The sequence below is a fragment of the Dermacentor albipictus genome, unplaced genomic scaffold, assembly GCF_038994185.2.
Source record: "Dermacentor albipictus isolate Rhodes 1998 colony unplaced genomic scaffold, USDA_Dalb.pri_finalv2 scaffold_26, whole genome shotgun sequence".
Classification (NCBI taxonomy): domain Eukaryota; kingdom Metazoa; phylum Arthropoda; class Arachnida; order Ixodida; family Ixodidae; genus Dermacentor; species Dermacentor albipictus.
The window spans coordinates 3,413,692-3,433,034 of record NW_027225580.1 but is presented as its reverse complement, the minus strand read 5'-3'; the positions used below and the strand labels follow the sequence as shown (position 1 = coordinate 3,433,034).

Here is a 19,343-nt window from a genome sequence, read left to right as displayed (position 1 = left end):
ATCTGGTGACAGATCCGTTCCTAATAATTACAGGCCAATTTCACTAACATCGATATGTTGCAAGGTGCTCGAACACATATTATACACTAACATTATGGCTCATATTAACCAGAACAACTTGCTTCATAACAACCAACATGGCTTCCGCAAACATTTATCGTGTCAGACGCAGTTATTTGAGTTAATAACGGACCTTCATCAAGCAATCGACTCTTCCTTCTACATTGACTCCATCTTTATTGATTTATCTAAAGCCTTTGAGCGCGTGCCTCATAACCGCTTGATGATAAAGATACGCAACCTGCAGCTGGACCAACGTACTACGCAGTGGAACAACGCATTTCTAACAAACCGCTTTCAGTCAGTTAAGTTAGGAAGCTTCTTATCAAGAGGTACAGGCGTTGCTTCAGGGGTACCCCAGGGTTCGGTGCTGGGTCCACTGCTTTTCTTAATATATATTAATGACATCACGTCGAACATAACATCATCAATACGGCTATTTGCAGACGACTGCGTAATTTACCGAGCAATATCAAGCCCTTGCGACATCATTGCTCTCCAGACTGACCTTGATGAACTAACTCACTGGTGCTCCAGGTGGCATATGGTTGTTAACGCAGACAAAACTAAACATGTCAACTTTACTTCCGCTGCTAACACAAGTCCTAATGCCTACACTGTTAATAATACTACCATAGAAACTGCAGCGTCGGTAAAATACCTCGGCGTAAATCTTACCTCTAATTTATCCTGGAGCACTCATATAGAACTGATTACTACCAAAGCCTTAAAAAAACTTGGTCTTCTGAAACACCGACTACACCAAGCCAACCAGGATACAAAACTTCGCGCATTCAACATGCTAATCAGGCCTGTGATAGAATACGCCTCAGTGATCTGGAACCCTCATTATACCTATTTTATTAACATGTTAGAATCTATACAAAACAAGGCTGCACGATTCATCCTTTCCCGTTACTCTCGATATCAAATTGTAACATCACTGAAAATATCGCTCAATCTCCCGCCTCTGGTCATGCGCAGAAAATTCAGCCGATTATCCTTTTTCCACACTCTCTACCACAATAACACACCATTTGCAAGTTCACATCTTCTCCCGGCGCCGCACACATCGGCTGGTGTAGATCACACTGTAAAAAAAATTTCTTCAGTTTACGGTCAAAGCTGTAGGTAAAACGTTGCCGGACACTTTTCCGTCAAATGAAAAACGGTGTTTCCGTAAAACGGACAGGCCGTAAAAATTATTTCCGTTAAATGGAAAACGGTGTTTCCGTAAAACGGACAGGCCGTAAAATTATTTCCGTTAAATGGAAAACGGTGAGCTCCGTAGTTGTGATAACAGAATCGACCGTATTTTGCAAATAAGAAAAACGGTGAGTTCCGTAAAACGGAAATGCTGTAAATTGAGCCCCGTACTTGTGATTATAGTACATGACCGTACTTCGGTAATGAAGAAACGGGGACTTGAATGCTCGTGTTCTTGAGCCAAATTGTTTCGTTCATTGGAATAAGTTATTTTGGGCAATGAACCACCCAAGTTGTACATTAGAACGTGGATAACTTGCAACATCATTTAAGATATAGCTGGAAATGGGGCAGAAATCATAGCACACAGGAAATACACCAGACAGAACGTGCTGTGTTTGCATGTTTCCTCCTAGTGTAATTGTTTTCTACACCGCTTATTCTTCGTGTCAGTGTTGTCATGTTGCACTTGGGTTCTACACCCAACATGTACACAGCATACATACAGATTTGTGTTCGAGAAACAACAAGCCACTTGAATCTGAAAAAACCTGTGTTTATTCTGCTTTACTGAAAAAAGCAGTGTATGAGAACGGGCTAGTTGGTATTCCATGCTGAAGTGACCATCGCAAGAGTGAACGCAGGACACTAAAAAGGTGACAAGAACAGGTGCGAACTTCCAATTGGTGTTTATTACGAAAATGCATGTATATATACTCTTGTGAACTTGATCATAATCAGTTACAAGAGCGCACTAAGGCCGCCCCAAGGCCTAAGGCGGCCTCCCACATACAGACCCCAGGTATGCAAATTCTTTAATGTCAACGCTAGGGATAGTTGCGTTATGCGATATCTGCCCCCTCAATGATGGGCCTAGTGCTTTCTTGTGCGTTGCTTGCTATTATTTGGTTTTTCAGAGTGCATGACATTTGCATTGGGAGTTGTGGATTCCAAGGAAACCCTGTCTCCCTTTTGTACTTTTGTATTATGTTCCTGTAGTCTCATATTTAGGCACCTTCCCGTTTGTCCCACGTAACGCTGCCCACAGAAAAGAGGTGTGCTATTCACTACTCCCCCTGAGCATTTCGACGAAACCTTTTCTGTGAGCAATGTTGCATGAAATTGATTGTCTGCTGACAGGGCTGGTTTTGGCACATAACTGAGATAACTTGATGGGTGCGGGAAAAACGACAGAAACTCCCGCCCTTTGGCCTATTTTCTTTAGTTTATGCAAGATAGCGTAATGTATGGGATGACTGCTAGATTCCTGTGAACAGTATCACATAGGTGTAACTAAAGAAAATAGGCCAAAGGACTGCAGTCTTGGTCATTTCTTCCGGGCCCCGCAAGCTATCCAAGTTATGCACCAAAACCAGCCCTGTCAGCAGACAATCAAAATCATGCAACATTGTGCACAGAAAGGGTTTCATCAAATGCTCAAGAGGAATAGTGTATAGCATACCTCCTTCCTGCAGGCAGCGTTACGTGGGACAAATGGGAAGTTCCCTAAACTTGAGACTACAGGAACATAATCGGAAAGTACAAAACGGGAACGGAGGTTTCCTTGGAGTCCATTGCTGCCAATGCAAATGTCATCGACTGTTTGAAAAAACAGAAATAATAGCAAGCAATGTGAAAGAAAACACTAGACTCATCATTGAGGCAGCGGCTATTGCAGAATGCAACAGCGTTAACAAGCCATCCCAATAGCACTGACTGGTAAAGAATCTGAATATCTGGGGTCTGTATGCGGGAAGCCGCCTTAGGCCTTGGTGCGCTTGTTTATTTGTGATGACCATGTTGACTTGCACGATTGTAACAGATTATGATCAAGTGTGCAAGAGTACATATACATACCTTTTTGTAATGAACACCAGTTGGAAGTTTACGCCTGTCCTTGTCGCCTTTTTAGTGTCCCGTGTCCAGTTTTGCGCAAGTCCTTTCTGCATAGACACTAGAAATTGGCTGACTAGAGGAAGGATTGGCTGAGACTTGGAATGACTGGCTGCTTGCAGAGGCCTTCGGCTTTGCCTGAAAAGTAAGAAACACCAATCAATTAAGGCTGTTCAATTATTTACCATCATCATCACTACTGTTACTCAGATAAACAATGATTTCGTATTCACAACTGTCACTACAAGTGCTCTTGTCAAAAGAAATGGTTCAGACTCAGCCATGTTGGTATATATTCATTCGTAGCCTTATAGCATAAAAAGCTTCAGATAGAAAGGACCCAAGTCAATTGATGGTTTGCTTGGAACAGTCAAAGATGTCACGTGCACATTATGACATTCGGAGATTACATCTCCCATATTTAGGTAGAGCTGCCATGGCCACATACTGCAGACCATAGTTTTCAACTTTCACTGCTCCATTGAACATCCTTGCAGATTTTACTGTTTCCCAAAACAATTAAGCACTCTTGAAACAAGCGCAAACCATGCATGTTGTTTACTTCCGACGCAGAACAAGCAAGCCAAAGATATTGTCCAGCTGACAGGCTGGTAGAATAGCGACAATACAAAAAAACCATGCTTGCACCACAACTGTGTCACAACAGCTGTCAGCCCCTTTCGGATATGGTTTGTTGTGTCACGGAAGAAGTATCAATGTGTAATATTCTTTTTACTCAAGCAGTGAAAATTGAAAGTTACGGTCGTGAAAGTATCAACATACCATTCCCATCTTCATAAAAAGTTATAATATTGCACTGTGTTCACCAAAAAAATTGCCCTTTTTGTAAAGAAGCCTGCAATTATACCTGGACCCCATACATGGCTCTGGCAGGCAGTACTGTTTATTCTGTCGGTTTCTTGACTAATGCAACATAATTTTCTAGATTGCATTGCTTCATGCAAATGCGCTTAATTCGGGAAATTTCTGAAATGAATCAAGCCTCTCCTAAAAAATTTTAAAGTAGAGTAATTCATTAACATGCCTAAACATGAGCACTTCCCATAGATTTTGAGAGCCAATGAGGAATGAGCTATTTGCTCAAATTTCTGCGACTCATGGGAACAGGATGGCCAAATTCCGTGCTGTTAGTAAATGCAAAGAAAAAAAAACTTTGGTCAATTTGTGCAATGTTTCGTTCCAAAATTTTTCTTCTTTATACCGTAGTGGGGATACTCTGTGGTAATTAGTTGAAATTATTGCTATTGGCCTACAGTCTGGTACAAAATATTTTTAAACCCGCAGCAACAACACTATTTCCTTCGGATCTATCCAAAATGCAGATTCGGTAAAATCCAGGAAAAATGCTTCTAACTAAACAGTTCATTCTATATTGTTTTTTGCAGAGACACCTTTTTTTTTTCTTGGAAAACTAAGGTTAATTTCATTGTCGCCAGGCTCGGGCAGCAAAATAAACTTTTAAATCAAAATTAAAAGTGATCGCCAGGCATGTCCAGTTGAATTTATCTGAACATGCCCTACTGTCTGCAGTACACATGTTGCCACTTTAAAGGCCTGCAAGAAGGCACCAGTTATATTTTCTAGGGCAAGAAGGCAATGAAGTATGTTACTTAAGGCAGTCACAGGAGTCCTGGATCAGTAGAAGAAAATTTAAAGACTATAAATTGTTTAGAAGACTTAAGTGACACATTACTGAGTCACCGTCTATAGCTTACCATTAGTCTTAAAAGTACCATCATTGCATTGTGATAAAACTAACCTAAGAGACTGAAACCTGGCATGATAAAAATGGAGCTTGAGAATGAAGGTTTGCTCAACAAGCAACGGAACGACAAAAAAATGATATGCATGATAAATTTTAAAAAGCCGCTGTTGAGGGCGGTAGAGAACTAGGCACCATGAAGAAATTTGTAAATATGCAAGCATAGGATGGAGTCAGTTGGCGCAAGCCATATATATTTACAGATTACTAGGAAAGGCCTTCATCCCGCAGTGGACATAATGTATGTGAGAGCGTATGTATGTCTGCGCCCCTTCGATTATGCAGTCCCAGACTGTCCACAAACCACCTGCGGCTTCTGGTCTCGCTAGCATTGACAGAAGGGCGCATCACAGTCATGTGATCCCGCTGCCTGGGACTGTCCGAGGTTTTGTTTGAAAGCACCGCGATTGGAGGTCGCTCTCCTGGCTGCTGTTGTCCGCTATTAGCTACTTAAATTATGGGGTTTTACGCGCCAAATCCACTTGCTGATTACGAGGCAAGCCGTAGTGGAGGACTCTGGAAATTTCGACCACCTGGGGTTCGTTAACGTGCACCTAGATCTAAGTACATGGGTGTTTTCATATTTTGCCCCCATTGATATGTGGCCACCGTGGACAGGATTCAATCCCCTGACCTCATGCTTTTAGCTACTTGTAGATTGCGCCCTACCCAGCAAATTCAGTAGCGTGGTCATCAAAATAATGCAGTCTCAGAGGCCATGTCGCCGGCACAACCATAAAGCTTGCATAACGGAATCGCAGCCTGAGCACATTGAACATGTTAACAAAGCTCAGTTTACATCGTGCTCTCGTTCTTCGGGCCCCTTAACCGCTGTATTTAAGCCAGCTCATTCATTTCCTGTAAAATTTAAGCGTCATTGCCACACAAAAATAAGCAAAAGCACGGTTGTGCCAGATCACTGTTCACCCACAAAGCACAGGCCGATATCCTCAAAGCTCGTGAAACCGTCTACTAAAGGCCTGACGTGTGTCTAGGACAAAGCGCGTCTACACTGTCTACTAATCCTGCACATCCAAAAGCGAAATTTCGAATTTGGGTAACAGAAGGGATCAGCACACATGACAACAGCAATCGGTGAAGCTCTGATTATACAGGTTGTCCCACATAACTTGAGCCAAACAATAAAAATATGCAAGTGTTACGTAGCTCGACAGAACCAAGGTAATGTTGTTTGCCGTCGCTTGGAGATACTCGGATATTTTTTCATTCCACCAAAATACATATTTCAACTTCGTTAATTAATCAACTTTTCAAATATTATAACTAGATTAGAAGTGTCCATGAGAAAATTGTAGAGCAACATGAAAAGCTCCCCATACAGCTTTGTGTTGTTCGAGACATGCTGCGTAGAAGTGTTTTTTCGAGAAAGAAGCTCGCGAATACACGCAAAGTGCTGCGAATGGAGTCACGCAACAATTTAGTGTGTATTTGCAGGCTTCTTTCACGCTAGGAAAAACACTTTTATGTAGCATGTATTAATCATAATATTTGAGAATTTGATTAATTACCGAATACTAATTATTTAATCTGGCAAAATGAAAAACAAAATGAGTATTTCGAAGCGAGGGCAAACAACATTACCTTGGTTCTGTCCAGTTATGTGGCATTTGCATATTTTTAATGTTTGGCTCAAGTTACGTGAAACACCCTGTATGCCATGCCAGCTTGCCATGCCATGCCATGCCATGCCATGCTATGCCATGCCATGCCAGCATTAAATATCTACATGCAATATGATACGTTTCCTCGTCCACCAGTTTCACTCATCTGAAAAGCGAAATCTACCTGTTTACTATGCATATAGCAATGAGCATGACAGATTTCACGAAACACATCAAGAAAAGCAAGCATTTGCGCCTGATCACTGTGCTTTGTCTTAAAAAACACAAGGACTAAGGTTGCAGCAATTAGACCACTCATGAAAACCTCGCATTATGGCACACGAAGCATCGATTTAACGGAAGCGATAGCTGAGTGCATGATATTTGCTGTCTGGAATGCGCAAAGTACACATAAACACACAGCCTCTTTTAAAACATGGCGTCAAGTCCGCGTGCATCTTTTTAAGACAGCCGCCGTCTGCTAGCTACTTGCATATGTCAGAACAAATATCTGCTGACAGCTCTGAGAGTCTGCAGAGTCTGTGACTTCTGGTAAAACGAATGCGATACTGGGTGCTCTCGGACTGATGGATGGGGCGTCCGAAGCTGATTGAGAAAATCGAATGCGGGACAGCAGTGCTAAGCAGTCCAGGACTGTCAAGGACTGATAATCGAAGAGGCCCACTAATGCTTTGTGTTCCTATCCTATGTAATCTCTTCATACTGGTCAGCTCAAGCTGCATGGCAAAGAAGCCCCTAGTTAGTGCTCTGAAGACAAGCCTCTTGCCCAAACATTGACTATAGAGACAACCATCGTTCGGCAACTGTTGATCTGTTCATAGAAGTGAGAATTCCGCGACAAACTTTCCAATGAAGTAAGCAATATGATGATGAACTTGTTTCATAAAACTTCATAAGTACATCTGACCTTTGACTCACTTTTGCATGTAAGTAAATATTATGAAATTGTCGCTGTGAACAGTTGTCCCCGACTGCTGTACACTTGTGATAAAAAATTAACCGTATTTGAAAGTTTGTATAATTAGCCAGGAGAGCCGCACTTGCTGTATGGCTCATCATCTAATTTGGAAAAAAATTCAGCAGTGAGCAGCAATTGTATCACTAATGACCTTGAACATCTTTTATAATTATTAATTTGTAAACACCTGTTGTCGAACAGCCCACTTACTGAAGTTTTGAACACATTGTACACAATTATAGCACGTACTACACAAAATAAGATCTGTAATAGACCTCACCAAATACAATATTAGTGTGGCGGCAGGTCAAATGGCTCCTCAGCAATGCTTGCGTCCTTCCTGGGAGAACAAAAGACGACATTAGGCTTACACTGGCAGCACCAAACAACATAATTTAAGTTGCAAACAAGTGCCCCAGAACATAGGAAGTTCTAATTAGATATGGTCAACCTGCTTAACCATGTCACAGACATTGAATGACAGAATGTACATTTATAGAGCCTCAACTCTATGAAATACATGCTAATACAAACATGCTAGTACAGAATCAAATTGGATGCATGAAAATTCTCAGTAGACTTTTATTTCCTAGCAACCACAAGTTGCTCTTTGTGAAGTGCAACAGGTGAGTGTCTAACCTACACTAAGAAGGTGGAAAATTCGGGATCCTTTCTGGTGAATAACTAACCATATCTCTACCGGCACCCAGCAATACAAAGGTGAATTGTTAGCATTATATTGATTAAAGAAATAGTTCAGTGCTACCAAGCAAGTACAATAAATAAATTATTTCGAATTCATCTTCATGTCAGGCTAATCAAGTTAATTTTCTTTGGTTCACATGAGAGAATGGTTCGAAAAAAATATTGGAATCTGTCAACAATGTTGAAGCAATTTTATGACGGCCTGCAGATAGCAGTTGTTGAAATAGGACCTGGGGCAGGGGGAGAAAAGACAAAGAAGTGTGATAAAACAAAATGGGGCCTGTGCTGTGCAGCTACTAAATGCAGTTTTATTAAAGTATGATGTGCAAAACAGCATATGTAAGAGATGCGAGACCCTCAGCTGGTATTTTGCAATGTTGTTACGGGAAATTGTTTCAAGGAGCATGACTCCTTAACCGTTCTAGGGTCAATGACGTAAATATACCGCACCGCGAAGTACAAAAATGGTCAATGCCGTATATTTACGCCGCTGTCTGTAGGTTTAAAAAGCACGACAATTTCCTAACCTTTTCTTTTCTGTCATGTGCTGCCACTATGTGGAAATACAGGGAATTTCTCTTGCACGCCTCACTCTCTCAGTTTTCGTTGCATGGTTTGTTTTAGCGCTAGTTTGCTCCTGCGCGTCTATGTACTACCGCTTGCGCATTGGCGTGCGTGCGGGCAGGTGGCGGTTTGGGTTTTGTTTTCGCGGGCGGTTTTGGCTTCTTGCGCTTGAAAAACTGATGGCTATCTCGTTACTAATCGCTCAAAAGGCTACTGCTTGTTTCTCGCTCATTTAGTGCTCGCAGGGGTGCGCATAGGAAGGATGCTGCTGTGCATGAGCTTCTGTTGCTCCTTTTCTTTTTTTTGAGATTCGCGAAAACTAATTGCATCTGGCTGGCGATAAGATGAAGATTAGCGGAAGTTTGTACACGTTTTGCTTTTTTGATGGGCACACAACCGCACAGTTTTCTTGAGTGCGTGCACCTACACAGTTCGATTATGCTATGGATGTACTATCATAAGCAATATGAAAGGGAACACAGGAACGTGTGGCAAACAGACTCGGAGCGATACCCGGATGGCGCTGTGAAAAACGAAGGGGGAAAGGAGAGCGCTCTTCCACTAACTGTTGGCACTCCCACCACGCTAGTATTTCTACAAAGGAGCAGCTTACGTCATGGATCGTCCAACAGCCGATAAGACGGTGAGATCGTTGCCAGTGACTTACACCTATTCACTTTCTTTTCTTTCATTCTCTTTTTTTCTTCGTGCAACCGCTTGATAGTACTCTGAGAAAAAGTTTGCCCTGTATTTCAAACCGATTCTTTATTTGAATAGACGCAGTCAGTTGTCAGTGGCACCTCGAACAGCGGCGACGCTCGAACCAATGACGACAGAGGAATAGAATACAGAAAAATGTTTTAAAAAGAACATTGACAAACTGCCTCTCGCGCGACTTTGTTGCACGAAGTTCGTTCAGAAAAATTCACGTCGCACACTGCAGTGGCCCACGCAGAGCAGTCAACTCTGAATTTGTAACCTCAAGATGCCTCGAGAGCCTTTTAAAGAACGGGAAAACATAATAGAAATGTCTAAAAGAGGTTATACACAGCGCAATATTGCTCTCGTGACAAGCCGCCCATTGAAAACGGTCAACCGGATTATCCAGGCTTACCGAGACGAAGGACGCATAAACGATGCGCCGCACCGCACACGACCTCGATCGACAACGAACGACCAAGACCTTTGCATCGTGGCTGCCGTCAGCGACAAACCATTTCAAAGTGCAAAGGACGTTCGAGGCGCTCTTGGCTTGAACAACTTGAGCGACAGCATGGTACGATGAAGGCTTAGAGAAGCAGGACTGCGAAGTCGCATCGCCGCACAGGAACCTCTGCTCACCGAAACCAACAAAGCGGCTCGCCTGAGGTTCGCTACTGAACACCGCAGCTGGAGCGAGAGTGGGTAGAAGTATGTAGTTTTCTCTGATGAGTCCACGTTCTCGAGCCACTGGGACCAACGAAAGAGAGTGTGGTGGACCGCAAACACACGCTTTAGTCCGCAGAATATCCAGGAGGTGGCCGTCAGTGGACGCGTGTCTGTGAACATCTGGGGGGCGATTTCCCACGCAGGCCTAGGCCCACTGGCGAGAATTGATGGGAGGTTCACCAGTGCTGCGTATTGCACTCTGCTCGAGCACCAGATGATCCCTTATGTGTTGAACAGGCCGCACCCAGATGGGTGTTATTTTTTCCAGCAGGACTTGTCTCCCATTCACACATCGAAGGACGTGGCGCGCCTTTTGGAAGAGCGAGGGGTAATGCAACTTCAGTGGTGTGCGAAGGGTGCCGACATGAACATTATAGAGCATGTTTGGGGCCGTATGAAAGTGAACCTTTCGAAGAGCTCACTACAATTGGCAAACTCCGACCAACTATGGGAAGCAATAGAACATGAGTGGAAGCGCCTTCAGCATGATACCGCATTCATCGAGGCTCTCTACGCGTCTTTGCCTCAAAGAATGGAGGCCATCGTTCAAGTCGATGGTGGCATGACGCATTATTAGGCCACCAACGAACAAAACAAAGGACGAGGATAAGCTGCAATAACGCTATTGCCTTATTTCATTTGCTTCAATATCTTTTTGATATTCGGCAAGTGCCAATAAACTAACTTGGAACGCACCCTTAAAGACCATATTTTCCCGGTTTAGAAGACTTACCATAAATCAATATCGAAGTCTGGAACAGTGCTATCTTTTGTAACGATTCGACGCAAAAGGTTACCAGTGACGCAATATCGAACAGTGTTCTGGCGATGCGAAATTCCGCACTTTGCAGACACATGGCGGGAGTGCGAACAGCTGTTAGAACAGCGTCCCCCTTTCCACTTTGTTTCCGATGGTGGCCGCTGCGTATCACCCATACAGCTGGGTCTGAGGGTGTTTTCTACGCGTTCCTGTGTTCCTTTTCATATTGCTCATAATAGTACATATTAGTGTAAGAGCAGGAACATTTGAGTCTTGCAAGGTATTCTCGTGTGCACATTTTCAAAGCTTTGAACTATAACAATGTATCAAATTTTTTACTGTTATAGGTTTATTTCCTTTTTTATTATTGTTATTCATGAATACAGAGTACATAAGTACCATTACGGTCAATTTTTACCATACAGAGTACATAAGTACCATTACGGGAAATTATGGTCAATTTTTTTTCGAAATAGGTCTCTAAGAATTGGAATCTGCAATAAAAAAAATCGAACCTGGGCAATCGAATATGGTGAAAAAGATCGACCCTCAAAGGGTTAATTATATTCATGTAATCTTTAGAAACGGATGGCATAAAGGACATACTTGTTGACAGTTTCATAGCGAGTCATGAACACGATGCACGCGGGAGTCAAATAAGCATCTTTAAAACATGCTCTAGAAACTTGCAAAAAGCAAGTTGAAAGCAAGTTTCTATAACCTCTCACAACACCGAGCTTCACCTACAAGTGTTGTAACATTTCCTTGCAACGTGCAGCACTGTTTGTACAGACATAGTTTGAATCACTGTGTCACAAGCTCTGGAAACAAAAGTGCATAAGTGCTAAACAAGCACATATGATGCCCTACTCCTACTGCACAGACACATTTATCTACACCAACACATGTAGATGGATTATGTCATCCATTTGGTAGCTTCTGATCATGTTCCAAAGCATGGATCTCATAACTGCAAATTCTATAAGAATGTGACACCAACTGATTACTTGGGGACAACACGAAAATACGGGAGCAGGCCAAACAACACGAGCGCAGGCTAAGACTTTTGGTTAATTACACACACACACACACACACACACACACACACACACACACACACACACACACACACACACACACACACACACACGCACGCACACTCACACAAATAAATATTAGGCCTATTTGTCCTGCCTAGTTGCAGCTGCAGGACAGCGGGATGTTGTACACAACCACACACTTGAACTGCTGCATGTGCCTCTTGCTACACTTTGTGTCAAGGCCTGGTCTGATTCACCTTTTTGAACCCAGATTGCTTGACGTGACAAATAAACGTTCTAGCTCTCCCAACAGTCTTTTTGAGACTATGGCTGACCTTCTGAATGTGATCTAACAGTGGTCACACTACTGTAGGCCAATGTTAGACCTGGGTATAGAAGTTCTCCTCGACTTGTTGAGGATGCTATTTCATGCTTCTGTGACAGAGCTTCACAGCCGAACAGTGCGCTGATGTGAAAGGCAGAATTCCCTCCTCAAAAGATGGGGCATAGATGCAGCGCACATGACACTCACCAAAGAAAACAATGAGGTCAAGAAATGGAAGATCACTGTCTAGTGGTAGTTTTCCAGTAGAACACGTTGTGAGGCTACTTGGTGCAGAGCTTTCAGAAGATGAAGCGCCAACAGAGACAACACAGTAAGAAAGAACAAAGACAGGACAAGGCGCTACTTGCAACTGTTTATTGAGGTCAAAAGCAGCTGAATATGTAGCCATCGGGAGAAGGGGAAGAAAAAACAGAAGCATTGCTTGTGTGAAGGCACACGCGCGAGAACACAGAAGATGAAGGGAATCATAAGATTAGCCAAAATCTAAAACTTATCTGAAAACATGCATTCACTTGTGTAAATATTCAGACACAGGCATGCTGACACAGGCATCCCCTCTATTCTTAACCTGGTTGGCCTCCAACAGTTCATGTGCCACAGTGTATTTGCTTTTAAGCACGATCGTTGTATCATGAAGCCTTGCTTCACATACTTGCTTATTCTCATTCTTGCAGGCCTTGCAATGAAGTGGCAAGTTTGAGCCATAACTATTTTTCAGCGAAAGCTTGTGCTCCCACAGGTGTTCACTAATACATCAGCCAGTTTGCCCGATATACTCTTTCCCACACTTCCACGGTATACGACCGCTTCTTCACAGTTCACAAAAAGATTTGTATGTTTAATAGAACACTCTACTTTCAGAGTCATGAGATCCAATCAGGCGGCACAAAGTAGCAAGCTTTCGGGGCGCAGCAAAAACCACAGGAATTTTATATATTGCGGCGACGTGTTTAAGATTACGCGCCACTTCGTGAGAATACGGTATCGCCACTGGATACGGCAGAAATTCTTTGTGGGCACGAGGTCGGTATACCGACCCTGCAATTAATTGTTGCAGTATAAGTTTATGCACTCCAAGACTGTTAAACGTGCGATTGCCACTATGTGCCTTGAATTTACCCTTAAAGAATTGTGCTGTCATAAGGCACACAAAACCTTCGACGAACAGATTTTGAAGTTGAAGAAAGCTGGCTTTCCTTGTTTGGTATTGAGTAAAGTTTCGGAGGCGTTGTTGAAGAAGGTGCATAAAGAAAGAAACTGAAGCAGTGAAGAAGGTCAAACATTGGAAAAGAAAGCTAAACCAGTGGTGATATCGTAATCTCACAAAGCAGCGCATAATATTACACATGTCATCGTGCAATACAGAATTCCTGTGGTTTCTTCCGAGCCCCAAAAACTTGCTACTTTGTGCCGTCTGATTGGATATGATGACTAAGAAAGTAGAGTGTTCTAATAAACACACAAAACCTTTTGTGAAGTACGGAGAAGGGGTCGTATACTGCATACCGCTGAAGTGTGGGAAGGAGTAAACCGGACAAACTGGCCGACGTATTAATGAACGCCTGCAGGAGCACAAGCTTTCACTCAAAAATGGTTATGGCTCAAACTTGCTGCTTCATTGCAAGGCATGTGAGAATGAGAATAAGCAAGCACGTGAAGCAAGGCTTCCTGATACAACAATCATGTTTAAAAGCAAAGACACTGTGGCATGTGAACTTTTGGAGGCCAACCAGACTAAGAAAAGAGGGGACACCTGTGTCGACACCCCGTCTCCGACTATTTACAGAAATGAACGCATGTTTTTAGATAAGTTTTAGATTTTGGTTAATCTTATGATTCCCTTCATATGCCTCTTCCATATTTTTGCACATGTGCATTCACGTAATCAGTGCTTCTTTTTTTTTCTTCCCCCTCTCCCCATGGCTATATATTCAGTGCTTTTGACCTCAATAAACAGTTGCAAGTAGCACCTTGTCCTGTCTTTGTTCTTTCTGACTGTGCTGTCTCTGTTGGCACTTCATCCATTGAAATGTAGTTTTCTTCCTTCCATAAGCTCATCTAGCACTGTAGAGAAGACAGAAAACAAATCACTCAACCCATTTAGTAGGCTTACTTCACGTCATATAGGGTAGAAAGTTTCCAATGAAGCAGAATACCTTTACTACGCTGGTTCTTACAGCAGCTAGTGTTTTACGACTAGCTGACAGTGTTCTCGGCAGTGAAAAGTCGCAATTAAAGTGATTGAGCAACTTTTTAATGTTTCCTACAAAGTACCACGCATGTTCAAGTGAGCAAAACTACTACTGAAAGGCAAGCTCCACTATCTGGGCCTGAAGATTTTCTGTGGTGAGCATAGAGCTGGAGCTATTCCCTGCACTCAAAGGTGTTTCTACCTTTTCTATTGGTGCACCTGAACACTGAAGCATGTTGTTGCTGCAGGAACACCGGAGAGCACATTTAACACTTCGTACCACCCCGACGTGGAGGGGAGCCTCCATAACCAAGTACGTTTGCTTTCAACAGTGCGTTCGCACTGCCTTTTAGCATGCATTGCCAAGAAGCATTTAATGGAGTTGAATGTAGCTGACGTCTCAGGTCAGACAACTTCGAGAAAGCCAAGGCCTATGACTGTTATGCAATTTGTACACAAAGGCAACCATCAATTCAAGCAAATTACTCAGAGAGTTCAAACTACCTTTTTATTTTCAGTGCCAAGCAATCTGGGCACGTTCAAAATGCTAACCGGACCAGGGCAACACGTGAAGTTTACATCAAAAAGTATGTGCTGGAGTTCATAGGTACTAGGGTTGGTGCTGTTTACAATATGCCACTGTCCTGCAGCCGCAATCATGTAGGACAAACCGGCCGACGACTCAAGGATTATCTTACAAACATGCACAGACCCTTGACACAACATGGGGGAGCAACATAGCTATTGATGCCGCTTTGTGCAGTTGTACACCAAATTTTTAGCAGTGAAGTATCTTCACGACACATTTTCATAGCAGACATAACTTTCAGAATAGCTCCCACTATGCTAGCGTGTCATCACTTAACCTGCTTGGCAAATTGAAGTATTCAGATCAACCTGCCGGAGCATTCTGAATTGGGCTGCTTGTTGGTGCATGTTTAGAAGGGAACCGAACAGGGCTACAGACGGGACAAAGGGAATACATTGCTGTGTACAACGCTGTCACTCCGTACTGGCAGTAGCACTGTTCGTTCCCTTTTAAATATTCATATCTTTTGGTCGCCTGACCACACAACGTAGCTGCGAGCTCAGGCTATAATTTTACATTGTTATGTTGCCTTCCAATGTTGCACTTAATTACATCATCGCATACTCACCTGTTATAGTTAGCTCAACACTAGCTCACAGTGAGCTTATTCGTGGCTAATCTTAGTTACCATGGAGCCATGACAGTGCTAACGATCAGTGTGCAGTGTTGTTGCATACTCATTAAGCCAACACTAGACAAACAGTTATTTTATTGGTGCGTGTTTTATCTGTTGCCTCAAGTCTTGAACTCTGGCACTATAAGTGTTTTTTAAACACCACTTATATGTGCAACCAAGTCAGGTGTGAAACAATATCCCTTTCAAGTTGACGTGCTCATACTGAACCAATTTGTTGCCACAGGAAAACAAATCATCAATTATTCTTTGAATGCACTTGCAAAAATTACTCTACTTGCATAGGCCTCGTCATTCCACCAACATTTGCAATCACTGTCTAATAAGACTGCATATGCAAGACAGATATACAATAGAATGGCACAGCTTACCAGAACAAAGAACACCACTACACAGACTGCTGTGGCACACTTTCTCAGGCCCGCTGGCTGAGAAATTGTGCACAAACCGGCACACAGCCATCCTTGACAGGTGCAATAGCTGCAATTGAAGCAAATAATATCAGGTATTTTCAGACCGGTTGTCCACAGTAAAGCAAAAATATTTTCATATACAAATACTCTTGTACATAAGCTTGTCACCGAATTACCGATTGCTGTGGTATCGCTTGGTGTCTTCAATTGTATCGTTCAACTCATTTAAAGAAAAGACTTCATGAAGCACCTTCTATTCGGCAAAACAGCAGACATTTTGCTCTACATAACTCACAACATGTATTAGAATAATTATTGTATTGATGCCTGTATGCTGAAAATTAGTCTACGCAATTAGAGACAGTCAGTATTAGAACCATCCTTTAACATCAGTGTTGACACATCTTTTGATTTTTTTATACCAGTTTGGAAAATTTGTAACTTTGGATGTCCATTACACACTTTTGGGCACCCCTATTCTGTGTCAAGGTTACGTTAAAAATTACTTATCACATGCACTTGCTTTACAATTACGGCCGCAGATGGGCAAAATTTACGTGGCAATCCACTCCCAGATTACGTTAAATGCTGACGTATTGCGTCAGAACGTTGATAGTCAGCCTGGTAGCTGTATGAAGTAAAAACAAAACAAAAATTCGCGAAACATCTGATGCCGATTACCAGCTAGCAAAATAATCAATTTCTTCTCCAGCGACCCTTAATGGGTATCACGCGGACACTTTCAAGTGCGATCGCGCACGATTGCTCGGGCTCGATCCCAAAGTGTTCCAAGGCACAGTGTTACACCAGTGTTACCTAACACTGCAGACCGCACGAGGTTACGGCAGCAAGCACGCTACACCGTCCATTCACTGTGATGTAGGGGCATCGCATGCAACATGCTCCATGAGGTCTTCATACACAAGCAGACTTTCAATTCCAGAAGCAGTCTTTCAATTACGGGTATGAACACAGCGATTATGCACGCCAAGCACACTGCGTCCTAAGCTTAAGGAAAAATAGAATTTCGCTGTGATGCAATGCGCCGCCGAATACGGCTAACATAGACATAGTGTTACAACGCGCCGTGAGAGATTGCTAAGGAGAACAGTACGTAACTTCACTTTATTTTGGAATGCCAAGAACACATCACAACACATTGCAAAACTGGAATGCCAACGTCAGTAAACCAGCTGCCACATACAGCCGATAACGAACTGCTACAGACGACATCGTCGCTGATGTTGCCTACGCGTCTCAATGTACTCTATATGAAATCAGCACAACAAACGCTACACCATTTATCACAGACTCCCAATGCCGCGGCTTTATCAATCCTTACGGCCAAGCGGGAATGTCGTTACAGGGCATTGACAGGGCATGCTCACACAACACAGTTGAGCCCGTCAGCGGCCATCGCGGTGCATTTCGCACGCGCGACGTGCACCAACAACAAAAAGGACACTTAAATCACTTACTTGCGTAGCAGTCCATCGTCGATTCCTTCTTATTCTCTCAGTGAAATCCCAAATGCAACAGGTCTACCACCACCACACACCGCCATTTCCAGCCACTGTCCACTCTGTACTGTTGCGGCGGAGAAATGCAACCCGTCGTGTAGAAGCGATGAAGGGTGGTAAGCAGCGCCACCACTGAAACCTCTTCCGTTTGTGTGTGCGTACTTACGATTCGCCTATGAATAATGTTCAAGCAGCGTTACCTATGGTGATATTATGTAACAGCTGGTAAACGTGGGCCGTGTCTTTTCTTTATATTCGCTGCGTGGTGATTTTTCGCTCTTAACATGCTCAGTTGCCCTCCACATGAAATTACGGACGGTTTTCCGTATTTCAAAAACAGAGCTCACGTCCGTTTTTTTTACGTAGAATTCCGCCGTTTTTCATGAAACTGAACGGTCTACGTGATTTTTACGGCAAATTTGACCGTAAAATTACGGAAATTTTTTACAGTGCATATGAAAAAGATTAAAACCATTTTCGCTCGAACAGAACGATTCAAATACTCACCTTTGGTCCTCGCTATCGAAGAGTGGAATTCGCTTCCTTCTAGCATTGCGGCTATCGTTGAAACATCATCATTTCAGATAGCTCTTTGGTCATATTTGGAAGATTCCAACGTAAAATGATGTGCGTCGTTGTTTTTTTTCCTTTCTTTTTTTCTTTTTCTTTTTTTTGTGCGTGCCGGCCGTATTGTTGCGTGAAATGTTAGATGCCATGTTTTGGAACTTCTGAAGGTGCTTTTTGTTCTTTTTCTTTTTTTTGGAATTTGCTACATGTGCATAGAACGACAGAAAGCTGAGCTAGTTGGTAAGGATTCATTATGCAAACTAGAAGTTAGGCGTGCAGACAGGACACAAGAGCAGAGAAGTGGACAACACGAACGCCGACTATCAACTGAAGGGAGCACAGAGGCGAAAAATGAAAGAAGACACAAAACTCATCTGCGCATGCTCAGGAATGGTAACACCACGTGTCAATCGGGTACACGTGCTGGTCTACGTGAGAGATAGCTGTTAAGGCACTTAATCTCTTCCTTATGTAAAGTAATCGAAGGCTGACTCACGCGCGCACTTCCACCATTATAGATATGCCATGCCTCTACCATAAGACGCGTATCTTCATTCTTATGCCTGTACAATATCGCGCATTCATCTAACTTTGGCTTGCAGTTACAATCTCGGCAATGTAGCGAAAGATTAGAAGGCGATCCACCGGTTAACGACCTTTTATGCTCCATTAGCCTCTGATTGATACACCGTCCCGTTTGCCCTACGTAGAACTGGCCACAGCTAAGGGGAATTTGATATACCACACCCATACGACATTCTGTAAAACTGTTGTTCTTATTGTGCTTCACTGGACAAATATCTGTTCGTTTTTTGCCTTTAACCCGCTCATTGATGCGCTGCCGTACAGAATAAAAACGAGCGGGTTAAAGGCAAAAAACGTGTACCCGATTGACACGTGGTGTTACCATTCCTGAGCATGCGCAGATGAGTTTTGTGTCTTCTTTCATTTTTCGCCTCTGTGCTCCCTTCAGTTGATAGTCGGCGTTCGTGTTGTCCACTTCTCTGCTCTTGTGTCCTGTCTGCACGCCTAGGGTGCGATCT

General features: G+C 43.0%; 1 long non-coding RNA gene across 1 annotated transcript; it reads right to left on the bottom strand.

Annotated features, from left to right (window-relative positions):
* Positions 1–2,481: 2,481 nt before the first annotated feature.
* LOC139052542 (uncharacterized) lies at positions 2,482–17,783 on the bottom strand. The gene is made up of 4 exons (XR_011509959.1): positions 17,692–17,783; positions 16,172–16,280; positions 7,824–7,883; positions 2,482–3,297 (listed from the first exon to the last, which is right to left on the bottom strand). It is a non-coding gene; the product is annotated as an uncharacterized lncRNA (long non-coding RNA).
* Positions 17,784–19,343: the final 1,560 nt, after the last annotated feature.